Source organism: Canis lupus, chromosome 9 (genome assembly GCF_011100685.1).
Source record: "Canis lupus familiaris isolate Mischka breed German Shepherd chromosome 9, alternate assembly UU_Cfam_GSD_1.0, whole genome shotgun sequence".
Taxonomy (NCBI): Eukaryota; Metazoa; Chordata; class Mammalia; order Carnivora; family Canidae; genus Canis; species Canis lupus.
The window spans coordinates 56,551,676-56,573,848 of record NC_049230.1 but is presented as its reverse complement, the minus strand read 5'-3'; the positions used below and the strand labels follow the sequence as shown (position 1 = coordinate 56,573,848).

General features: G+C 44.1%; 1 long non-coding RNA gene and 1 other non-coding gene across 7 annotated transcripts; one reads left to right on the top strand and one right to left on the bottom strand.

Moving 5' to 3' along the window:
- Positions 1-741: 741 nt before the first annotated feature.
- On the bottom strand, positions 742-13,952 carry LOC102155666. 6 transcript variants are annotated; one of them, XR_005364974.1, is made up of 6 exons: positions 13,413-13,952; positions 12,283-12,376; positions 3,233-3,396; positions 2,407-2,514; positions 1,877-1,984; positions 742-1,530 (listed from the first exon to the last, which is right to left on the bottom strand). It is a non-coding gene; the product is annotated as an uncharacterized LOC102155666 (long non-coding RNA). The 6 variants fall into 6 exon arrangements; XR_005364973.1 differs by having other exon boundaries at positions 1,877-1,957; positions 13,413-13,949; XR_005364976.1 differs by lacking the exon at positions 2,407-2,514 and having other exon boundaries at positions 13,413-13,950.
- On the top strand, positions 8,447-8,553 carry LOC119873447. The gene has a single exon (XR_005365046.1). It is a non-coding gene; the product is annotated as a U6 spliceosomal RNA (small nuclear RNA).
- Positions 13,953-22,173: the final 8,221 nt, after the last annotated feature.

The window sequence follows — 22,173 nt, the reverse complement described above, 5'->3', positions numbered from 1 at the left end:
GTGGGGTTTTCAAGAGGAGAAGGGGGTGTTTCCACATGTGGGTGGACAGTCCCTCCTATCTATGCTTGAAACCAGCGGAATCTTCCAGTGAGGTGAGCTGGTTCTACTGGGAAGCAACCCCACGTGACAATGCTTGCAAGTGTTCTCTCGTTCATTCACAGACATTTGTTGAGCACCTACTATGTGTTAGGCCATGCATGCTCAGTGGGGGTAGTATTATCTCCCAGGGGTGAAAATTCAATCTTGGAGGGTGAAAAATATTTAGTTATTACAATGTTTTGTGGTCCTCCAAAGCTCAAGCCTAGTCAACAATTTCTTATGCCTTACTATTTAATTTCTCTCATCAGGGAGAATTTAAATTATTTTTCTTCTTTTTTTTTTTAAAAAGATTTTATTTATTTATGAAAGACAGAAAGAGAAAGGCAGAGACACAGGCAGAGGAAGAAGCAGGCTCCATACAGGGAGCCCAATGTGGGACTCAACCCTGGGACTCGGGATCACGCCCTGGGCCAAAGGCAGAACCTCAACCGCTGAGCCACCCAGGCGTCTCGAGAATTTAAATTAAATTAAAATTTTCTCCTTAGAGGAGCAATAATGGAAGGAAAAAAACGTTGAGAAGCCCCATGGTAGGTTTTGGTGATGTGGTAGCTACTAAGTTAGACCTGGTCCCTCACTGTATAGAGCTTTACATACACCAAATTATAATACAATGACTAAATGAAAGAAGCCAGACTTAAAAGGCTGCATACTATAGATTTCATTTATATGGCATTTTGTGAAATGCAAAACTGTTGTTATAGAAATCTGAACGGTGGTTCTAGGAACTTGGGTGTGTGTGTGTGGGTTCACCCTGGGGGTCATGAGAGAACTTTCTGGGGTATAGAAATATTCTATATCCTGATTGAGGTGCTGGTACCACAACTGTATGTTTCTGCAAACTCATAGATCTGTACACCAGAAAGGGGTGAATGTTACAAATATACAAATTATATCTCAATGAAGCTGCCTTAAAATTATTATACAATGAATGATGTGTTTAGCACTGGGGTGAGTGCCACACAGAATTAGTAATAATGGAAGCAAGCATCAGGCAGCTGACCTGGTCGGATCACGAGAGACTTTCAACGCAGTGCTGAGCTGAGTTCTGAAGGCGAGAACCTGAGCTGGGAGAAGGCCAAGTGGTAAGATCTGCTCCACTGCACAACTCCAGGGGCGCCATTACCACAGAATCACTGTGCTCCTGGGTCGTGTGATGCAGTGGCCCTGGTAGAAGAGGCAACAATGTGCACAGACACTGATGCAGGACGGCACATGATGTACTCCAGGAGCTGGATGGGGGCCAGTGAGCCAGGAGTCCCAGGCATAAGGAAAGGAGCAGCTGGTGATGGGCTGGTGAGGTGGGCAGTGCTCAGACTATGCAGAGACTTGTCGGTCCTGTAGGAGTTTCTGGAAGGGGAATGACTTGATTAGCTTCACCTTTGCTAAAGGTCAATGCTGCAGGGTGCTGAAGGTTGGTGGGTGGCAAAGCACCTGCAACAAGATGAAAGATGATAATTCTTTAAACCGGGGTGGTGGTGATAGAGATGGACAAAAGTGGACAGAGTCTAGAAATATTTTGGAGATAAAATCAACTGGACTTCGTGAGCAATTGGGTGTGTGAGATGTGAGAGACAAGGAGTCAAGGGACCTCTGGCCCCTGACTTGCCCACCTGGGAATATGATGGTCTCTTTTTGAACCAGAGAACCCCCAGAGAAGGATCAAGTTAGTGAGGGGAGATCCTGTGTCCAGTTTTTTCAAGTTGGAGTTGGAAGTGTCTGTGAAGTTCACGAGTGATGTCAGAGTGGAGGCATATTTTGGGGGCATCCAGGTACCTACATGGTACTTGTCAGAAAGCTGTTCCTTCCTCCAACCAGGGGCGAGTTCCTGAGCTCCAGCCAAAGGATCAGGGATGAGCGCCTGGTCAGGGGACAGCTGAATCAGCAGCTTGAGATTTGAAATGGAAGAGACAGAGGGAGAGGAGATGGACGTGGGACTGTGCTGGTGGAGGGGTTTCATGGGGAGAGCCACATGTCACTGCTGACACTCCTGGCACAGCTCTGCTTCATGCCCTGAGGTCTGCGTGTCTACCTTTGACCTGGATTCCATCAGATAATCTAACTTTGCAACTCCTAAAGCCTTCACAAAACCACCAGATACCTGGGTATTTTATTGCTGTGCCTGCCTCCTTGCTTGCTTGCTTTCTCCGGATGTATTTATTTATTTAAGAGAGAGATTGAGAGAGAGAGAGCAAAAGAGCAAACAGGGGGAGGAGCAGAGGGAGAAGGATAAGCAGATTCTGTGCTGAGATCGGAGCCCAATGCGGGGCTCGATCCCATGACTCTGAGATCAGGTGAACCCTGACCAACCTGGGCAATAAGGTTCTGTCCAGCAAGGTGATGATGGAACAGCAGGAAGTGTCCCTTCAGACTGGGGTGGCCACTTCCCATGTGCAGAACTGGACAGAGAAAGATGGTCTGCAAAGGGAGAAGCAGAGGGAAGAAGATAGGAAAGTATATGTTCCTGCCCTGGTTCCAGTTCTTCCGTGTGTCCAGTCCCAGCTCACACCCTGGCTCTATATCCTCCTACGGATGCCCCCCCCTTCTTCAAGCAAACAGGCACCGGGGCTTCTGTTCCTCTCTCCCTTACCTCTCCTAGTTTCCCCCATCATAGTTGCCAAGTACCTGGGCCTCACTAATCAGAAACCATCTGAGGACCAGGGCAGTGGAGTGACCTGAGGGCAGGGGATAGCCTATGGCCTCTTGCAGTGCCCTCATTTTCTGAGCCTGAGGTCCAAGCCTCCTCCCCACCTCCCTAGTCCACTTATGTGAGGAGGTAGCATCTGCCTAAGGCCCCAAGCTCTCAATAAAGGGAAGAAAGTGGGGGGCAGGAGGACCCTTTGTTTAGCAGGTTTATCTGCAAAGTCCTGGAAGCCTGAGCCTGATCTCTCTCCACAGAGCCCAGATTTTACAAAATTATGTCCTGGAAGGTGTGGTCTCCTCCTCCCGTTGGGAGGGGTGAAGAACAGAAGGCAAGTTTCCAGCCAGGGACAGTGCTTTGCTGGCAGGACATCCAGCCCCTGCCTACTTCCCTGCCATGGCTGCTGGCGAGCGGGGCCTCACTCAAACTGAGAAGGACCCTCCATCATCCTCTGAATGTCCTTCCACCCCGGCCTCACCGGCGCAAACCGCTCACCTGTCACGGACCAGCTGCAACAGCGCCACCTTCAGGCCATCCTGGAGAAATGTGTTTTCCTAACCCCACAGGGATCCTGGATTACAATTCTTCAGGCAGGGAGGCAGGATGGCAGGCGCTGCGTTCACGTGTCAAGCTGCTGATGCTGGACGCCACTCTGACCCCTATTGTAAAATGTGCATGGCAACAGCTCCAGGAGTGGCTATGAGGATAAAGTGAGGTAGTCCCATATCACACCTAGAACCCACCTGACACCCAGCCAGATCCCAGTGACCAGGTTGGATAACGTTTATTGGCTTGGTTTTGAAAATCACCAAATGACCCACAACTTCTGGGTCATATTAAAAAAAAAGCTTATAGAGTCGTTGGTTCCCTTTTCTGTCATTCTTCGCTTTTTTTGCTTTGGATCTCGAGGCGCAGAATTCAATTGCTTACTTGGTCTGTTCAGCTCAGACATTATTGGCCATACATGGATCTTCTTGTGTATTTATTTGCTTTGGGTTTTTTTCAAAGATTTTGTTTATTTATTTGACAGAGTGAGAGAGAGCTCAAGCAAGGGGAGCAGCAGACAGAGGGAGAGGGAGAAGCAGGCTCCCCACTGAGCAAAGAAACCAATGCAGAGCTCCATCCCAGAACCCCGGAACCATGACCTAAGCTGAGGGCAGACACTTAACCAACAGAGCCACTCGGATGCCCCTATTTGCTTTGTTTTTGTCTCTTTCATCTCCCTTCTCCAACTGCCTCCTCTCCATTTCCCAACTCCCCAGAGGCAGACATTCTTATGTTGTCAATGTGTGTGTGTGTGTGTGTGTGTGTTTGTTGTACGAAAATATATATTGCAACGTATATAAGTAATATTTGCCAGGCATCTTTTTTGGCATTACATTTTTATGATCTGCCTATGTTAATACATGTCATTCTAATTCATTCCATTGAACCACAGCATGATGTTCATCATTTGCATATGCCACCTGTGATTTATCTATCCCTTTATGAGTAGGAATTTCAGTTACTTCCATCCCTTGACTATTATCAGCAGATGCTTCAAGGAGCATCCTTGGGCAAGTCTTTTTGTCTACCTATGTGAGAGATGCTCTGGAGTATTTGCTCAGAAGTGGAATTGCTCAAGTGTGGGGTATATGCTCTCCACAATGGCCTTACCAGTTCAGACACCTGCTAGGAGAAGGGTTCTTGCATCCCATCTTCACTAGCACATTCCCAACTGATGGTTATGAAGTGGAGCTAATTGCCACCTCCCTCCCTTTTCCACCCTGCCTGTTCTGCCTGGATGTGCTGCAGAAAGAATTGACAAGGCCTCCTTTATGTCACCTACTCTGTTACCTTTTAAGACAAATGGCTCCAACTACTAGATATGCCTACACCCTATCACTTGCTATCATCCTTGCACAAGGCACCAACTTGATCATAGCCAGCTGAATCAGGGATGGTGCATAAGCCCAAAGACATACCGAGATGAGTGGCCAGACACAAGGTGACCCTACAAACTCCATCCATATTGAGAGTGCTGAATCAACTCCTCAAATGCAGCGTGCATGCCCACAACCTCTCTCTAGAAAGTAGAAATGTGAGGCAAGCAACAGTGGCGTGGGTGGTTTCATTTGGACTGCTGCTCTCCTAAGTCCCCATTAGCAATTTTCTTGGTTGTCCCTGAGGCATGAGGGACCACCGGAGTGTAGGACAAACTAGGCCACCGAAGTGTAGGACTGGGTGGCATTGTTCTCTTCAAGGTCACATTTCTCCAAATCTCTTAAGTGCTTTTGCATATAAGCTTTGAGGTTCATGGGCTCAGGAGTCAGAATGTCCTGGGTTCAAGTCCTAATTTGGCCATTTCACAGGACTGTTGTGGGTGACAAAGACAGGGTACGGGTAAGGTGCTTAGGGTTCCAGCCACATGCGAAGCCCCAACAATGGCCATCTATTTTTAGTAACAATTAATAACATAGGAAAGACATTATCCACTTTAATAGTAATACAAATGACTCCCACAGAGAGGCTGAGCCACTTGCAGAAAAGTGCAATTCAAACTCAGGTCTGTCTGTCTCTACTTGTTACCATCCTTTCAGCTGCCTGAATTCAGATTCTGGTTCCCTGCCAGGACCTTGGGCTGGATCCAGCACTAGATACCTCTGGGAGTCCTCCTCAGGGTGGGGAATGCCTCCCCCCAGGGCCATCTTGGCACTTGTCCCTTAGGGAGTGGGAGACCCAGGGCAGGCCTGGGCCCAGGCTGGGCTGCAGGTTCCCAGGTGTGGGGAAAGGACGCCGCCTGGCTGTTCTCCAAACACATTCGGAGCCAGCCCAAGGGAAACCCCAATTCTGTCAGTGCCTGTACGCCTGGGGCACAAGCTTTGGAGACATTAAATATTAAACATGTCGGCTGGCTTCCAAGCTTGGTAATTAAAACTCTTATTTCATATTTTACACAGGATGGACGGGGAGGTCACAGGGCTGTTATAAGAGGTTTCATAGCTCCCTTGTTTACAGATGAAGTGGCTCTTCTGAGGAAACCTCCCTCTCACTCAGAACCCACCCTGCCCTATTTATAAAGTGATTTCCTGAGAGGCTGGGCGGGTGGAGGTGGGAAGGTCTCCAGGATATGGACACCACTGGGGGCTCTAAGTGGGGTCTTTCCACTTCTCCAACAAGGGTCTGTGTGCCCAGGAGCCCGCAGAGGCCTCGGCCTCAGGCCCTCACCCCCGCTGCAAGGGCAGCCCGGGAGTTGGAGGGGGCTCTGGAAATAGAGAGAGGAGCTCCGAGGGCGTGCTGGAAGGAGGGCCAGAGGGAGGGCAGTCTTCCCTTAGCTTCCAGCGCCATCTGCTGACCACACGCTGAACGGCAGCTCTCCCAGAGGCCAGCGGGGGACCAAGTCAGCGCTTTGCACGAGAGGAGGGAGAAAAGGGATCAAGGAAAATCAGACGTGGTGCTTCAGGAACACTTTTAAAACAAAATTTAGATGTGTGAATTGTTCACGCCATCATTCTCCGGAGCCAAGGGATGAACAAGACTCAGACTTGGACCTCTGGGGACCCAATCCAAGCATAACAGGATATACGGGGTAATTGAGGCATCCGTCCTTTGCGTGTTCACTGCGCTGAGCACTCGCCTACATCATTCATATTGGTCATCTCGCTGCTGCATGCCCACGTTACAGATGCAAACACCCAGGCTGACAGAGGACCTAAAGCCAGATTACTGCCCTGCCCTCACCCCCAGAGTCGTTCTTTCTTCAAGGTCCCCTCCTTTCCACCTCTAAACATATCAAGAACTCTTCTTTTCCTATAGTCATTGTTACCTCATGCACCTCTCAGCTTTCCCTGAACCACTGCAAAAGCTTCCCACCAGGATCTTTCCCCTAGGATTTTGGTGCCTCGCACTTTGCCTTTTACAATCTATTCTTCACAATAGCCAATAGGATCTTAAGACATGAATTGGATCACATCTGTCCCTTGCTCAGAAGCTTTGATGGCTCAGGGTATCTGGGTGGCTCAATTGGCTAAGCATCTGACTTGATCTCCGCTCAGGTCATGATCTCAGGGTTTGGAGATTGAACCCCACATCAGGCTCCATGCTCAGTGCAGGGTCTGCTTGAGATTCTTTCTCCCTCTGCCCCTTCCCCCATTTGCACTCTCTAAATTAATTAATTTTAAAATCTTTTAAAAAATGCCACCAGAGCCTGGAGGACCTGGAAACAGGAACAAGAGATACACTAGGAAATGACTGTCTCCTCTTCTTTCTACACCCCTCCTCTGTCTAAAGCCTTTCAGTTACTGGCATACAGATAGAAATACAGTTCAATGGAATGGAATGGAATGGAATGGAATGGAATGGAATGGAATGGAATTGAGAGTCCAGACCTAAACTTACATATTTATGGTCAACTAATTTCCAACAATGGTGTGAAGACAAAACAAAAAGTTTAGTCTTTTCAACAAATGGTGATGGGACAACTGGATATTTCACATGCAAAAGCATAAATTTGGGGATCCCTGGGTGGTGCAGGGGTTTAGCGCCTGCCTTTGGCCCGGGGCGCGATCCTGGAGACCTGGGATCGAATCCCACGTTGGGCTCCCGGTGCATGGAGCCTGCTTCTCCCTCTGCCTATGTCTCTGCCTCTCTCTCTCTCTATGTCTATCATAAATAAATAAATAAAATCTTTAAAAAAAAAAAGGCATAAATTTGTACCCCAACCTCACACTATATACAAAAACTAACTGAAAATTGATCTAAGACCTCAAAAGAGCAAACACTATAAAACTTTTAGAAGAAAATATGGATCATATTTTCAATCAATCAATCCATGATCAATCCATGATCTTGGATTATACGATGGTTCTTTAGATATCACACCAAAGCACAAGCAACCAAAGGAAAAACATAAATTAGATTTCATCAAAATTAAATTTTCTGGGGGCACTGGGTAGCCCAGTGGTTGAGCGTCTGCCTTTGGCTCAGGTCACGATCCTGGGGTACTGGGATCAAGTCCCACATAAGGCTTCCCCCAGGGAACCTGCTTCTCCCTCTGCCTATGTCTCTGCCTCTCTCTCTATTTCCCATGAATAAATAAATAAAATATTTTTTAAAAACTAAAGCTTCTGTGATCCAAAGGACACACCAAGAAAGTGAAAATATTTGTAAGTCACGTAAATGATATAGTATCTAGACTATTGGAATTATTATAAATCAACAATAAAATGCAAATAAATCTATTTTAAAATGGCCAAAGGATCTGAATAGACATTTCTCCAGAGAAGTAAACCAATGCACAATAAGCCCGTGAAAAGATGTTCAATATTATTAGTCACTAAGGAAATGTAAATCAAAGCCACAGATTACACCCACTAGGCTGGCTACAATAAAAAAGACAAAACAAATGTTAGCAAGGATGTGGAGGGATTGGAACTCTTCTGTCTTGCTGGCGGGAAAGTGAAATGCTGTAGCCACTGCAGACACATTTGGCAATTCTTCAAAAAATTAAACATTTAGAGTTACCATATGACCCAGCAATTTCACTTCTAGATGTATAGCCAAGAGATTTGAAAACATATCGTGTCTACCCAAAATTTGCAGTGTTCTTAGCAGCACTATTCATAATAGCCAAAAGTTAGCCAAATGTCCATTAACGGATGAATGGATAAACAAAATGTGGTATGTCCATACAATGAAATATTATGGGCGATTTTTTTAAAAGTACCAATAGTGCTTGCTTCAGCAGCATGTATACTAAAATTGGAACAATACAGAGAAGATTAGCATGGCCTCTGCACGTGGATGACATGCAAATCCATGAAGCATTAAAATTTTAAAAAGTACCAATGTATGTGACAACTTGGATGAACCTTGAAAGCCTTATGCTAAGTGAAAGAAGTCAGACACAAAAGGCCATGTATTGTATGAATCCATTTATATAAAATGTCTAGAATGCAAATTCAAAGAGACAGGATGTAGATTAATAGTTTCCAGAGGCTCAGGAATGAAAGGATGGGGAGTGATTGCTAATGATACGGGGTTTCTTTTGGGGGTGCTGAAAATGTTCTGGAATGAGATAGTGGTGATAGTTACACAATTTTATGAATGTGCTGAAAACAACCAAATTGTACACTTTAAAAGGATGAAGCTTTTAAAAAAAAAGGGATGAAGTTTATAGTATGCAAATTATATCTTAACTTAAAAAAAAAAAAAGACAACTCCAATAGCCCCCATGACTTTTCACCATTTAACCTTTGCTTATTTTTCCAGCCCTATAGCTTGCTAGTCCTTCCACTGATCCCTTTGCTCAGATAAGCAGACTCTAGGAGTGATGGTCTTTTAAAGATTTTATTTATTTATTTGAGAGAGAGGAGAGAGAAAGAGAGCATGAGTGGAGTAGGGTGGAGGGGGGGACAGAGGGAGAGGAAGAAGCGCAGCCTGAGTCCAAGGCATATGCTTAACCAACTGAGCCACCTAGGCACCCCTAGATGTGATTTTTTTTCTTTTTATTTTTTTTAAGATTTTATTTATTTATTCATGAGAGACGCAGAGAGAGGCAGAGACACAGGCAGAGGCAGAAGCAGGCTCCCTGCAGGGAGCTTGATGCGGGACTTGATTCCAAGACCCCAGGGTCACATCCTAAGCAGAAGGCAGATGCTTAACCACCGAGCCACCCAGATGCCCCAGAAGTGATTTTTTTCAAGAATGGATTTAACTCTGGGATTTGACTTTAGACTGTAGGTGTGGGTGAGCAGTTGTTCTGAGTCTGTGGCCAGCAACCTCATGGGAGCCACAAAAGTGCCTTAGTAATCTGGCTGCTGCTTCATCTCCGCCCTCCTAACTTCACAGAAAGTTCTCAAGGAGCACACAGGGAAGGGCATCCTGAGAAATGCAGTTCCAGCTTAGCTAAGCCAACAGCTACAGAGCCACCCAACGCCCTTCTCACCCACTCAAACTTCACGTCTCAACCGTCTCAACTGCCAGTGTGTGGTGTCTCTTGGCCCTTCCTCCAGACTTGGGCAGGCCCCTCCTCTGACCTCTATTCTGGCATGAATTTGAATCTTTATGTGACTATCTTCCCACAGATGTAAAATGGCCGGAGCAATGGGCATCTTTTTCTATTCTAACAAAGGTGTTTGTAGCCTGTCACAGAGCTGGCTGCACTTCCTTTTTCTCAAGGAAGGGTGGTACTTGGCTGCTAGCCTGTGTTCCTTTCTGGACAGTGGCCCCACTTGGCAGGGACCACAGTGGAACAACTCAATGTGGGGTCCTCAGCATTTAAAATAGGGCCTAGCACACAACAGATGCTTAATGCTCATAACACAAAGGAATAAATAAATACCTAGAAGACAAGACAGGAGTGACAGAAAGATAGGTGAGGCAGCACAACAGGGAGTTCAGAGCCAGGCTTCCATCTCCATCACTTATCAGCTGTGTGATCTCCAACAAGTGACTTCACATTTCTGTGCCTTGATTTGTTCATCTTTAAAAAAGAGATAAGGGATGCCTGGGTGGCTCAGTGGCTGAGCATCTACCTTTGGTTCAGGGTGTGATCCCACGGTTCTGGGATCAAATCCCACCTCAGGCTCCCTGCAGGAGCCTGCTCCTCTCTTAGTCTATGTCTCTGCCTCTCTCTATGTATCTCATGAATAAATAAAATCTTTAAAAAATAAAAATAAAAAAGAGGTAAGAATAGCACCTTCTTCAAGTGGTTAGTAGAAGAATTCACTGGGCTAATATTTGCTAAATGCTTAGCAGTATACACGTGCTTGTTGATGGATAGACAGACAGATGGGTAGATAAAATGAAAGAAGGACCAATCGTTCTGTTTCTCTTACAAAGCCAGGGTGAAAGGCAATCCCTCTAGAGAAGCCGCTACTGGGGTTCCCCACTCAAGCAGCTGGAAAGCAGTTTGGCACCTCTACTCTAAAAATATATAGGCTTAAGAGTACCAAGACAAATGCCCACACTGGAAAGAACATCTAGAGTAGAGGGTAGTGCATTAGCATACTGTTAGTTAAGGAATTATAGCTCTTAGGATACCAGCTTCTGCACAATAAAATGATTTTTAAAACAACATTTTAAAAAGCTGATTAAAACATAATGCTCTGTTTAGTTACTGCCACAAAATGTTTCGTTCGCAAATTATAGCCTAGTGGATTTAATTTACTTTCTGCTGACACCCGTATTAGACGTAATGGACCAGGCAGGCTCCGTAAGGCTGCAGGCTCACGAGCAGCAGCACAGGGGTGTGAGCCTGTGGACCCCACCACTGAGCATCTTTGGAGGAGGTGGCATAACCGGGCCTCCTCGCCAACCCCAGGGCCCTGAGGGTCTCCCAGTGGCTGCACACAGTGGTCTTCCTCAAGGAGGACGTGGGGTATGGCACAACACCGTGTGCTGAGAGCAGAGGCTGAAAATTGGTGCTCTGAAGACCGAGTTCAGCCAACTGATGGTTAAGCTGGCTTCTAACAGGATTTATTTATTTTTTTCTAACAGTATTTAAAAAACAAAACAAAATAAGCCAACACTTACAAATCAGGAGATCTCACCTAAAAATCTGGATGTTTTGCTACTTTTGAAAAATGGGAAGAACCAGCAAAACTGGACTGTGGTTGTCATGGCAACAAAAGGTTGGCATTTGAGAGGTCACATGCTTTCCAGTTTGTCACAAGTCCTGCCATTCCCTACCATCTCTCCGGCCTCCAAGCCCAAGGAAGGGGCCTCCTCTGTGCTCCCACAGTTCTTAGCTCCCTTGATGGACCGAAATGGCCTTTTTATCTCTCCTTTCCTGCTGCACTGCAATCTCAGTAAGGACAGGGTATTGTGACTGTTTCACTCATCCTAGATCCTGTAGGCTGGCTTGAGGCCTGGAATGTTACAGGCCCTCCAAAAACATTTGCTAATTGTATTTGTTTCCTATTGCTGCCACAACAAATTATACAAATTTAGCCACTTAACACAGATTTATTATTTTGTAGTTCTGGAGAGAGAGGCTATAGGTCAAAAGTGTGACATGGCTCTCACCCTTCCTAGAGATGCTCAAAGGGAGGATCCATTTCCTTGCTCACTCAGGGTATTGGCAGGATTCAGTTTCTTGCAGGTTAAGGGGCTGACAGTTTCCTTGCTGGCTGTTGGCCAAGGACCATTTCCAGCTTTTGGAGGCCACCCACATTCCTTGGCTTGTGGCTGCCTTCCCCCATCTTCAAACCTTGCAAAAGTGGGTTGAGCCCCTCTAAATGCTGCAAATCTCTCCTTTTCTTCTTCCATCTCATCTAAGACCCAGGCAAGAAAGGTTTTTCACTTTTAAGGACTCATGTGATTAAATCGGTTCCACCCAGATAATTCAGGATAACCTTCCCACCTCTGAGTCTTCAGCCTTCATAACACCTGCAAAGTCCCTTTTTCTGAGTAAGGTAACATATTCACGGGTTCTGAGGATTAGGACATAGACATCTTTAGGGAGCTATTATTCTGCTTACTATGCTAATGAAAGTTATTGAAAAATCAGCAGAATGAAGAAACAAGCATGGATGAGGGCAGGCCACCTACAGCTAGAGGTATACCTGGAACAGTGTCTGCTGCCTGCTGCCAGGAAGGTGGAGAGGCTGAGCTGGTGGTTCACAGGGAGGGTGAGGACCAACAGGATGCAGAAGGCAGCTGGAAAGGAAGAGTTTTTTTTTTCCATCACGGTAAGGATTAGAGTAGAACCCTTTGGGGCCAGTGAAGATGCTGGGTCAGGAAGAATTAAAATCCCAGACAGGAGGGTAATGGAGTGGGTTTAAATTCTCTTGGACTGAAAACTGATCTTCCCAGTTATAAAACAGATTTCAGCTAAACTCCTAACCCTTTAAAATACAAATATGATCAGCTGAAAAAGCACCACCTCTTCTCCTGTGGGGAGCTCAGTGGGCTTCTATGATGCTTGCAAGTAGCCAGGGTATGCCTCTTACTAGTAACCCCTGGATTTAAGTGCCAGCTTATGCTGAATTTATTCTATTTCTCTTCCTGTACCTCACTGTCTCCAAGGGACTTGACTCTTCCTTTGATGTATGCTACACACATAGATGCACACATACACCCTACTCCTTCTGCAGGGCCTCTGTGGGTCTAACAGCTTTTATTGAAAGGATGACAGAGGGCAGGGGAGACATCACAAGTACCAAAGCCAAAAACTCCTTAAATTCACATATTAAAAGGCACCTGGGTGGCTAAGTGGTTGAGGGTCTGCCTTTGGCTCAGGTTGTGATCCTGGGGTCCTGGGGTCCTGGGGTCAAGTTCCGCATCAGGCTGCCTATGTGGAGCCTGCTTCTCCCCTCTGCCTATGTCTCTACTTCTCTCTCTCTCTGAGTATGTGTGTCTCTCATGAATAAATAAATAAAATATTTTTAAAAATTCAAATATATTGTTTTAAGATTTTATTTATTTATTTATTTGAGAGACAGAAAGAGAGGGCACATATGAGCAGGGGCAGAGAGAAAGGGAGAGGCAGACTCCCTGCTGAGCAGGGAACCTGACATAGGACTCGATCCCAGGATCCCGGTATCATGACCCAGCCAAAGGTAGACACTTAACTGAGCCACCCAGGTGCCCCCAAAATTCACATATTAAATATCCTTTATCTTAAGCAAACTTTCATGCTTCCCTCATCAGAGATCTCTCACTGGCCACACCACAGATCCCCCTGGGCTCTCACCATCTTGCTGGCTTCTCTATCCTTTCATTCCTGTCCTTCATCCCCTCTCCTGCATGGGGCCTCTGAATGTTTCTCACTCTAAGATACAGAGTACTAGTCATATATAGAGTTCTGTTCTAGAATACAGAGTAATGGGGATATGTTGAGTTCCATCCTAGGATACAGAGTAATGGCGGTATGTTGAGTTCTTGGCCTTAATTCCTCATCCCTTCCTTATCCTTTTACCAGATGACTCTGCAGTTCCCCTCACTGGAAGTGGCGTGCAATTTCCTTCCCCTTGACTGTGGGCTCAGCCACACGACCTGCTGTGGCCCATGGGATGTGAAAGCAGATGATAGAAGCAAGAGCGAGAAACGTGCTTGCACAGTGTGACTTGATCTCTTACATCTCTGTATTTCCTGAGAAGAGTTTCCCCTGGGGAGCTGCTGTCCCTTCCTCCAGGCAGAGAATGAAAATTCGTGGATAGACCTGAGCCCAATCTGCAGTGAGGATCCAGGTCCAGATGCACCCACAGTTTGAAGTAGAGTTGCCTGGTTGAGCCCTGCTTAAATTATTTCTCCAGCGCTGACCTGCAGACACATGAGAGAGAATAAATCATTGTTGTTTTGAGCACTGACTTTTGGGGTGAATTGTTTGTTTTTTGTTGTTGTTTTTAAGATTTTTATTTATTTATTCATGAGAGACACAGAGAGGCAGAGACACAGGCAGAGGAAGAAGCAGGCTCCCTATGGGGAGGCAGACATGGGACTCCATTCCATGTTGTGGGACTCCATCCCATGATCCCAGGATCAAGACCTTAGCCAAAGGCAGATGCTCAACCACTGGGCCACCAGGTGCCACTGGGGTTAATTGTTTTGCAATATTAGCAGACCACACAGTCATTAGTGCTGGGAGTTGGGGGCAGGTGGTTGCCATGGCAAAAACCTTAACTCTGAGTCATTGGGTTTAGGATCAGGAATAAGCAGCAAGGCAACATGTACAAGGGGCTAGAAAGCGGTGAGGAAAACTTGTAGGCAATATGTTAAGTACAGAGAAACAGTTCATGAAGCAGTTGTACATGATGACTCGAATAGCAGCAATTTGTCTAACAAACGTTTAGAGTTGGGGGAAGATATTCTAGGGACAAAATGTTGAAAATATGACTTTCTTGCTACTAGATAAATGTGAAAAGGTATTACTACAGGAAAGAGGTATGCTCAGCAAACCTTGGTACATCCATAGAGTGGAATACAACTCAGCCAAAAAAAGGGAATAAACTACTGAAGGCACAATATCATGGATTAATCTCAAATGCATTGTGCTAACTGAAGTAAGCCAGATCCAAAAGGCTTCATACTGTATTATATATGATTCCATTCTGGAAAAGGCAAAACACTATAGGGACAGAAAAGAGATGGGTGGTTGCCAGGGATGAGGGGTCGGCTACGAAGGGGCACTAGGGAATTCCTCCAGCTGCTGGAACTGTTCTGCATCTTGATCATGGTGGTAGTTACATTACTGTATGTGTTTGTCAAAAATCATAAAGTAAGGGGCACCTGCCTGGCTCAGTTGGTGGAGCATGCAACTCTTGATCACAAGGTCATGAGTTTGAGCCCTACATTGAGCACAGAGCCTACTTAAAATTAAAAAAAAATTTTTTTAAATCATCAAACCATCCTCCAAAAAGGGTAAGTTTAACTGTAAAGTGTACTTTCATTTAAAAATAGAAAGATATGGGCTGCCTGGGTGGCTCAGCAGTATAGCGCTGCCTTCAGCCCAGGGTGTGATCCTGGAGACCTGGGATAGAGTCCCATGTCTGGCTACCTGCATGGAGCCTGCTTCTCCCTCTATCTGTGTCTCTGCCTTTCTCTCTCTGTGTCTCTCATGAATAAATAATAAAATCTTTTAAAAAATAAAAAAAAATTAAAGTAAAAATGGAAAGATAGGGATGCCTGGGTGGCTCAGTGGTTGAGTGCCTGCCTTCGGCCCAAGGCATGATCCTGGAGTCCCAGGATCGAGTCCCACATCAGGTTTCCTGTGTGAAGCCTGCTTCTCCCTCTGCCTATGTCTCTGCCTCTCTCTCTCTCTCTCTCTCTCTGTCTCTCATGAATAAATAAATAAAATCTTTAAAAAACAATATAATAAAAATGGAAAGATATATCTGCACTAGTCATGGTAACATAGGTTCTGCTAAAATGATAAACACCGAACTCCAAAGTCTCAGAAACTTATGGCTTTCAAACATATCTCTTTGTCGGGATGCCTGGATGGCTCAGCAGTTGGGTGTCTGCCTTCAGCCCAGGGTGTGATCCTGGAGTCACAGATTTGGGTCCCTCATCGGGCTCCCTGCATGGAGCCTGCTTCGTCCTCTGCCTGTGTCTCTCCCTCTCTCTTTCTCTGTCTCTCATGAATAAAAAATCTTGTTTAAAAAAAAGCATATATTTTTATTATTCTGTGTTTTTATCTCTGGTCAGTCTGAGGCTCTGCTTCACATTATATTGACTCTAGAACTAATTTTGATGAGGCAGCCACCTTCTGGAGCATTGCTGTTCTCCATGGCAAGGAGAAAGAGAAAAGAAGAAAAGCATTCCCTGGCTCTTAAATCTCCACCTGGAAGTGACACGTGCTCACTTCAATTCCTTTCTTGCTGATCAAAAAAAGTTGCATGGCCATATCTGCGTTCAAGGGCAAGGTTACCATATACCCATGAGAAAGACTGCAAATATCTGATAGCACTAATGAATTCTACAATCTCCACTACGATGGTGAATTTGTCAATTCTTTTTTATACTATTACCAATCTTTATTCTATCATTTGAAGCTATAATATTATGTGGATACAATTTAGAATTATTATGTACTTCTGGTAAGCTGAAGTCTTCTCATTATAAAATAGCTTCATTTTATTAGTCATCTTTTGCTAAGTTAGGCTGCAATATAGTGTGATGGCATGAATCACGCACTTGCTCTTAAAGCATCCACTTGGAAGTGACACTTTTCATATTACTTGAGTCAAAGAAAGTCACACGACCACACCTAACTTCAAAATGTCAGTGCCTTACAACAATAAGGGTTACTTTCTCACGCAGATTATATGTCCTTTGTGGGTCATGTGTAGCACTACCCATTCTTCATTCTGTGTCTTCATTCAAGGACCCAGGCCACAGTATCTCCATCTGGGACATAATCTTGTGGCAGAGGGAAGGAACAATGGTTCTTAAAGCTCTGCTCAAGAGTGCACATATAACTTCCATTCATGTTTCAATGGCCAAGCCTGAAATCCATGGGATGGGAAATACAGACCTCTTACAGGGAGGCTGTAAATTATTGAAAACAATATGCAATCCATTATACTCTTTTTGGCAATGCCTCTGCCTTAAAGTTATTTTGTCCAAAGTTAATAATATAGCCAACAGACCCAGTATGAAATCTCTTTTACTATTTTTTAAAAGAGTTTATTTGTTTATTTATTTATCTGACAGAGAGAGAGAGAGAGAGAGAGAACAACAAGGGGAGCCGCAGGCAGAGGGAGAAGGAGAAGGAGGCTTCCCGCCAAGCAGGGAGCCTGATACGGGGCTTGATCCTAGGACTGACTTATTTTGCTTAGTGTAATACCCTCTATCTAGCTCCATCCATGTCATTGCAAATGGCTAGATTTCATTCTTTTTGATGGCTGGGTAATATTTCATTATCTATATATATATACCCCACATCTTCTTTATCCACTCATCAGTTAATGGACATTTGGGCTTTCTCCATAATTTGGCAGTTGTTGATAATGCTGCTATAAACATTCGGGTGCATGTGCCCCTTTGAATCAGTATTTTTGTATCCTTTGGGTAAATACCACTAGTGCAATTGCTGGGTTGTAGGGTAGTTCTATTTTTCACTTTTTGAGGAAACTCCACACTGTTTTCCAGAATGGCTGCCCCAGTTTGAATTCCCAGCAACAGTATTAAGAGAATTGCCTTTTTTCCACATCCTCACCAACGTCCGTTGTTTCCTGTGTTGTTAATTTTAGCTATTCTGACAGGTATGAGAAACTCATCCTGGTTTTGATTTGTATTTCCCTGATTAGTGATGTTGAGAATCTTTTCATGTGTCTGTTAGCCTTCTTGACATTTTCTTTGGAAAAAATGTCTGTTCATTCCTTCTGCCCATTTCTTAACTGGATTATTTATTTTTAGGGTGTTGAGCTTGATAAGTTCTTTACAAACTTTGGATACTAACCATTTATCAGATATATCATTTGCAAATATTTTCTCCCACTCTGTAGGTTGTCTTTAGTTATATTGATTGTTTCCTTCGCCGTGCAGAAGCTTTTTATCTTGACGAAGTCCCAATAGCTCACTTTTGCTTTTGTTTCCCTTGCCTCCCGAGACGTGTCTAGTAAGAAGTTGTTATGGCTCAGGTAGCTTGATGTTTTTTTTTTTTTTAAACTTGGTGTTAGAATCTTTTTTAACTAGAAGGTTTAGGGCTTTTGAAAATGTTTTTATAGTGATTACTGATACATTTGAATTTCTTTTTCCACTTTATTTTGTGCTTTTTTTTCTATGTTTTGTTTTTGTTTCTGCCTTTTCCTCCCTTTCTTCCTTTCTTCTTTGCCTTCTTTTTTAAAATGTTATTTTTCAGGGTGCCTGGGTGGCTCAGTTAGTTAAGCATCTGCCTTTGGCTCAGGTCATGATCTCATGGTCCTGGGGTTGAGCCAAGAGTTGGGCTCCCTGCTAAGTGGGGAGTCTGCTTTTCCCTCTGCCCCTCCCCCCACTCATTCAGGCACACACACTCTCAAATAAATACATAAATAAAAATTTTTTAAAAAAATTCTCTTCTTTTGGTGTAGTCTGTAGCTCTATTTTTTAAAAATATATATTTATTTATTATTTACGATAGACATAGAGAGAGAGAGAGGCAGAGACACAGGCAGAGGGAGAAGCAGGCTCCATGCCAGGAGCCTGACACGGGACTCGATCCCAGGACTCCAGGATCGCGCCCTGGGCCAAAAGCAGGCGCTAAACCACTGAGCCACCCAGGGATCCCCTGTAGCTCTATTTTTATTCTTTCAATGGTAAGCCCCCAATTCTAATGCTCATATTTAATTAGAAGTCTAGTGCTAATCAATATTTTTATCGACAGTGCAAAGACCTTGGATTAATTGAACCAATGGCTCCAACTCTTCGCTTTCCCTGTATACAAACCCTTTGCCATGATTCTTCATAGCTCCCTACTGCGAACACTGGACTTGCTTTGGCTAATTAGATGTAAAAAGAGTCTCAAAAATGTGCTTGTACATTTCCATTGCTCTCTTTTGTGTCCCTGCCATTGCCATGAGAACTTATCCTGACAGCCTGGCTGGTGAGTGAGACACATGGAGCAGACTAAATGCCCCTAGCCAAGACCATTCTAGATTAGCTGAGCCCAGACATGTAAGCAAGTCCAGCCAAGCTCAGCAGAGCTTCCTAATCCACTCCCAGCTGACACCAGATGTGTGAGCAATAAACAAATATAGCTGTATCCCTCTGAGGTTTCATGGCTGTTTGTTATGCAACAGATAACTCATGCATACTTCATAACACTTTACCTTCAGTTATCCTCTTATTCTTTATATACAATCAATCCAGTATTTCTGCTTCGCCTTTCTGAATCCCACAAATTATAAATTGTTCTTGTTTCTTGCCCTGATATTTGTTCATATTTACTCATGTTTGCCATTTATTTGCTCACCAGTCTTTATTGTTCCTCAGATCTTCCTTCTGGGATCATTTTATTTCTTCCTGAAATATATCTTCCAGAAGTTCCTTCAGTTAAGTTCTGTTGGTAGAAACTCTTGTTTTTTGTTGATCTGAATAGTACAGTGTTTTCATTCTTGAAAGACTAAGTGTACAATTCTAGGTAGACGATTTTCTCTCATCATATTAAGGTGATTATTTCATTAATGATATTATTTCATGCTACTCTTATTTTTTTTCATGCTACTCTTATTAACATTACTTCCATTAGTGCCATTGATCAATCAGGAGTTGGTATCACATCATTTCATTATAGATTATCTGACTTTCCTCTCTGCTTTGAAAATCATCTATTGGGGCACCTGGGTTGGTTGAGCATCCAACTATTGGTTTTGGCTCAGGTCATGATCTCAAGGTTATGGAATCAAGCCCTGTGTTGGGCTCCTCACTCAGCTCAGAGTTTCACCAGAATGGATCTAGGTTTTTTATTTCCTTATCCTATCTGGGAATGCAGTGCATTTCTTGAGGATTCTTATCTTCCATCAATTCTGTAAAATTACCAATCACTACTTGACAATGATCTGCTCACATTGACTATATAATCTCCTAACATAATTAATAAGCTTATGATGAACCTCCTAACTTTTTTCCATTTCTTTGTCTCTCTGGGATACTTTTTGGGTTATTTTCTTCAAAGCTATCTTTTAGTTCACTAATTTCTCTTCAGCTTTATCTAATTTGGTGCTTAAACCTTCCAATGAGCTATTTGTTTAAAACAGATCTTGTGGAGCCTGGGTAGCTTAGTCAGTTAAGCATCTAACTCTTGGTTTTGGCTCAGGTCATGATCTCAGGGCTGTAGGATCAAGTTCTGTATTGGGCTCTGCACTCAGAGCAGAGTCTGCTGAGGATTATTTCCTTCTCCTTCTCCCTCTGCTCCTCTCCCTGTTCGTGCTCTCTCTCTAAAATAAATAAATAAAATCAAGAAAGAAAGAAAGAAAGAAAGAAAGAAAGAAAGAAAGAAAGAAAGGGGGGATCCCTGGATGGCTCAGCGGTTTAGCGTCTGCCTTTGGCCCAGGGCGCGATCCTAGAGTCCCGGGATCGAGTCCCGTGTCGGGCTCCTGGCATGGAGCCTGCTTCTCCCTCTGCCTGTGTCTCTGCCTCTCTCTCTCTCTCTCTGTCTCTCTCTCTCTCTCATGAATAAATAAATAAGAAAGAAAGAAAGAAAGAAAGAAAGAAAGAAAGAAAGAAAGAAAGAAAATAAAGAAAATGGGGCACCTGAGTAGCTCAGTTGGTTAAGTATCTGCCTTTAGCTCAGGTCATGATCTCTGAGTTCTGGGATTGAGCCCACATCAAGTTCCTGCTTGGTGGGGAGCCTGCTTCTCCCTCTCCCTCTGCTCCTCCCTCCTGTGCTCATGCATGTGCTCTCTCTCTCAAATAAATAAATAAAATATTTTTTAAAAAATAAAAAAAGAAAATCAGATCTCCCTCTGGTGCTTGAATTTTCTGCTCATTTCCTTATGTGTTTTGTGGTCATTGATTGTGAGTTCATATCCATTTGGAAGCCTATCTGTGGGAATTCTTTGAGACCCAGGTTGACAGTGAATTCTTCCAGAGAGGATATGAGTTTGTTTCAGCCACGTACCACAGAGACTATCAACTCAGGTCCATTTAATTTAATTTAATTTTAAGATTTATTTATTTATTCATGAGACACACACACACACACACACAGAGAGAGAGAGAGAGGCAGAGACATAGGCAGAGGGAGAAGCTACTCCCCACAGGGAACCCGATGTAGGACTCAATCCTGGATCCCAGGATCACGCCCTCAGCCGAAGGCAGATGCTCAACCGCTGAGCCATCCAGGCGTCCCAACTCAGGTCTATTTTAAATTGAAATGTTCAGCATGAGGGCTTTTGGACCATGCAAACATTGTGGCCATGTGATGGCCAGACTCTAGCCAGGTATCCATTAGGGGTAAAATTCATTACTTCTCCACTTAGAGCCAAGGCAGAGAGAGACAGCTTTCCTCGCTGCCTATCTCTGTGGAGCAGATTTCTCCCTCCCCCCGCCCCAGCTTATCCTTCCTCTAAAGATATATTCCCTTTTGGGTCCCAACCTGATGTTCCAATTCGGCTCTCATCCTGCCTGGACCTAGGTAGGTGTTCCTATAGCTAGTAGTAACATCATTGTTTACCTATCTCCAAAGATGATTTTCAAAATACTTATCAGCATAGCACACACCCTAAGCAATCAGAACAGAGGCAGACTGTATCCCTGGATAACTTCTCAACTTCAACTCTAACTTCCTAGGCTTGCGTTTCTGCTTTCTTCCTGGCCTCAGATGATTTTTCCTGATTTCCTCACAAGTTTATCTACGTATTGAAAAGGGTGCTTTCAATATCTCTCCTCTTATTTTAATATATTTTGTTGCTGTCATATTTGAAGAGTCCTCGGTTTCGTTAGAAATAAAGTCTGAGGGACGCCTGGGTGACTCAACGGTTGAGCGTCTGCCTTCGGCTCAGGGCGTGATCCCAGGATCCAGGATGGAGTCCCACATTGGGCTCCTTGCAGGGGGTCTGCTCCTTCCTCTGCCTGTCTCTGCCTTTCTCTCTCTCTCTCTGCCTCTCATGAATAAATGGATAAAATTAAAAAAAAAAAATCTGAGTAAGAAATGTTAGGCACATGTAATAAAATATCCAGAGGTAAGCTAGAACTGTAGTTTAATGTCACATGAGACCTAGGCTCTTTCAATCTTTCCATTTTGCCAACCTTAGCATTTGCTTGTCCCATCATAGGCACGTGATGGGGACTGAACTTCCAACCTTCAAGTCTGCTTAGGGGAAGGAAGAGAATAAAAGTGGCAAAGCACTTGAGCATACTCAACTAGAAGTCCTACTGGACTTTCTTTTCTTTTCTTTTTTTGTTTTTTTGTTTTTGTTTGTTTTTTCTTTTCTTTTTTTTTTTTAAGTATTATGGGCTAGAAAAAAAATAAAAATAAAAAAGTATTATGGGCTAGGAGTTGGTCACATGACTATGCTTTGTCTAACCACTTG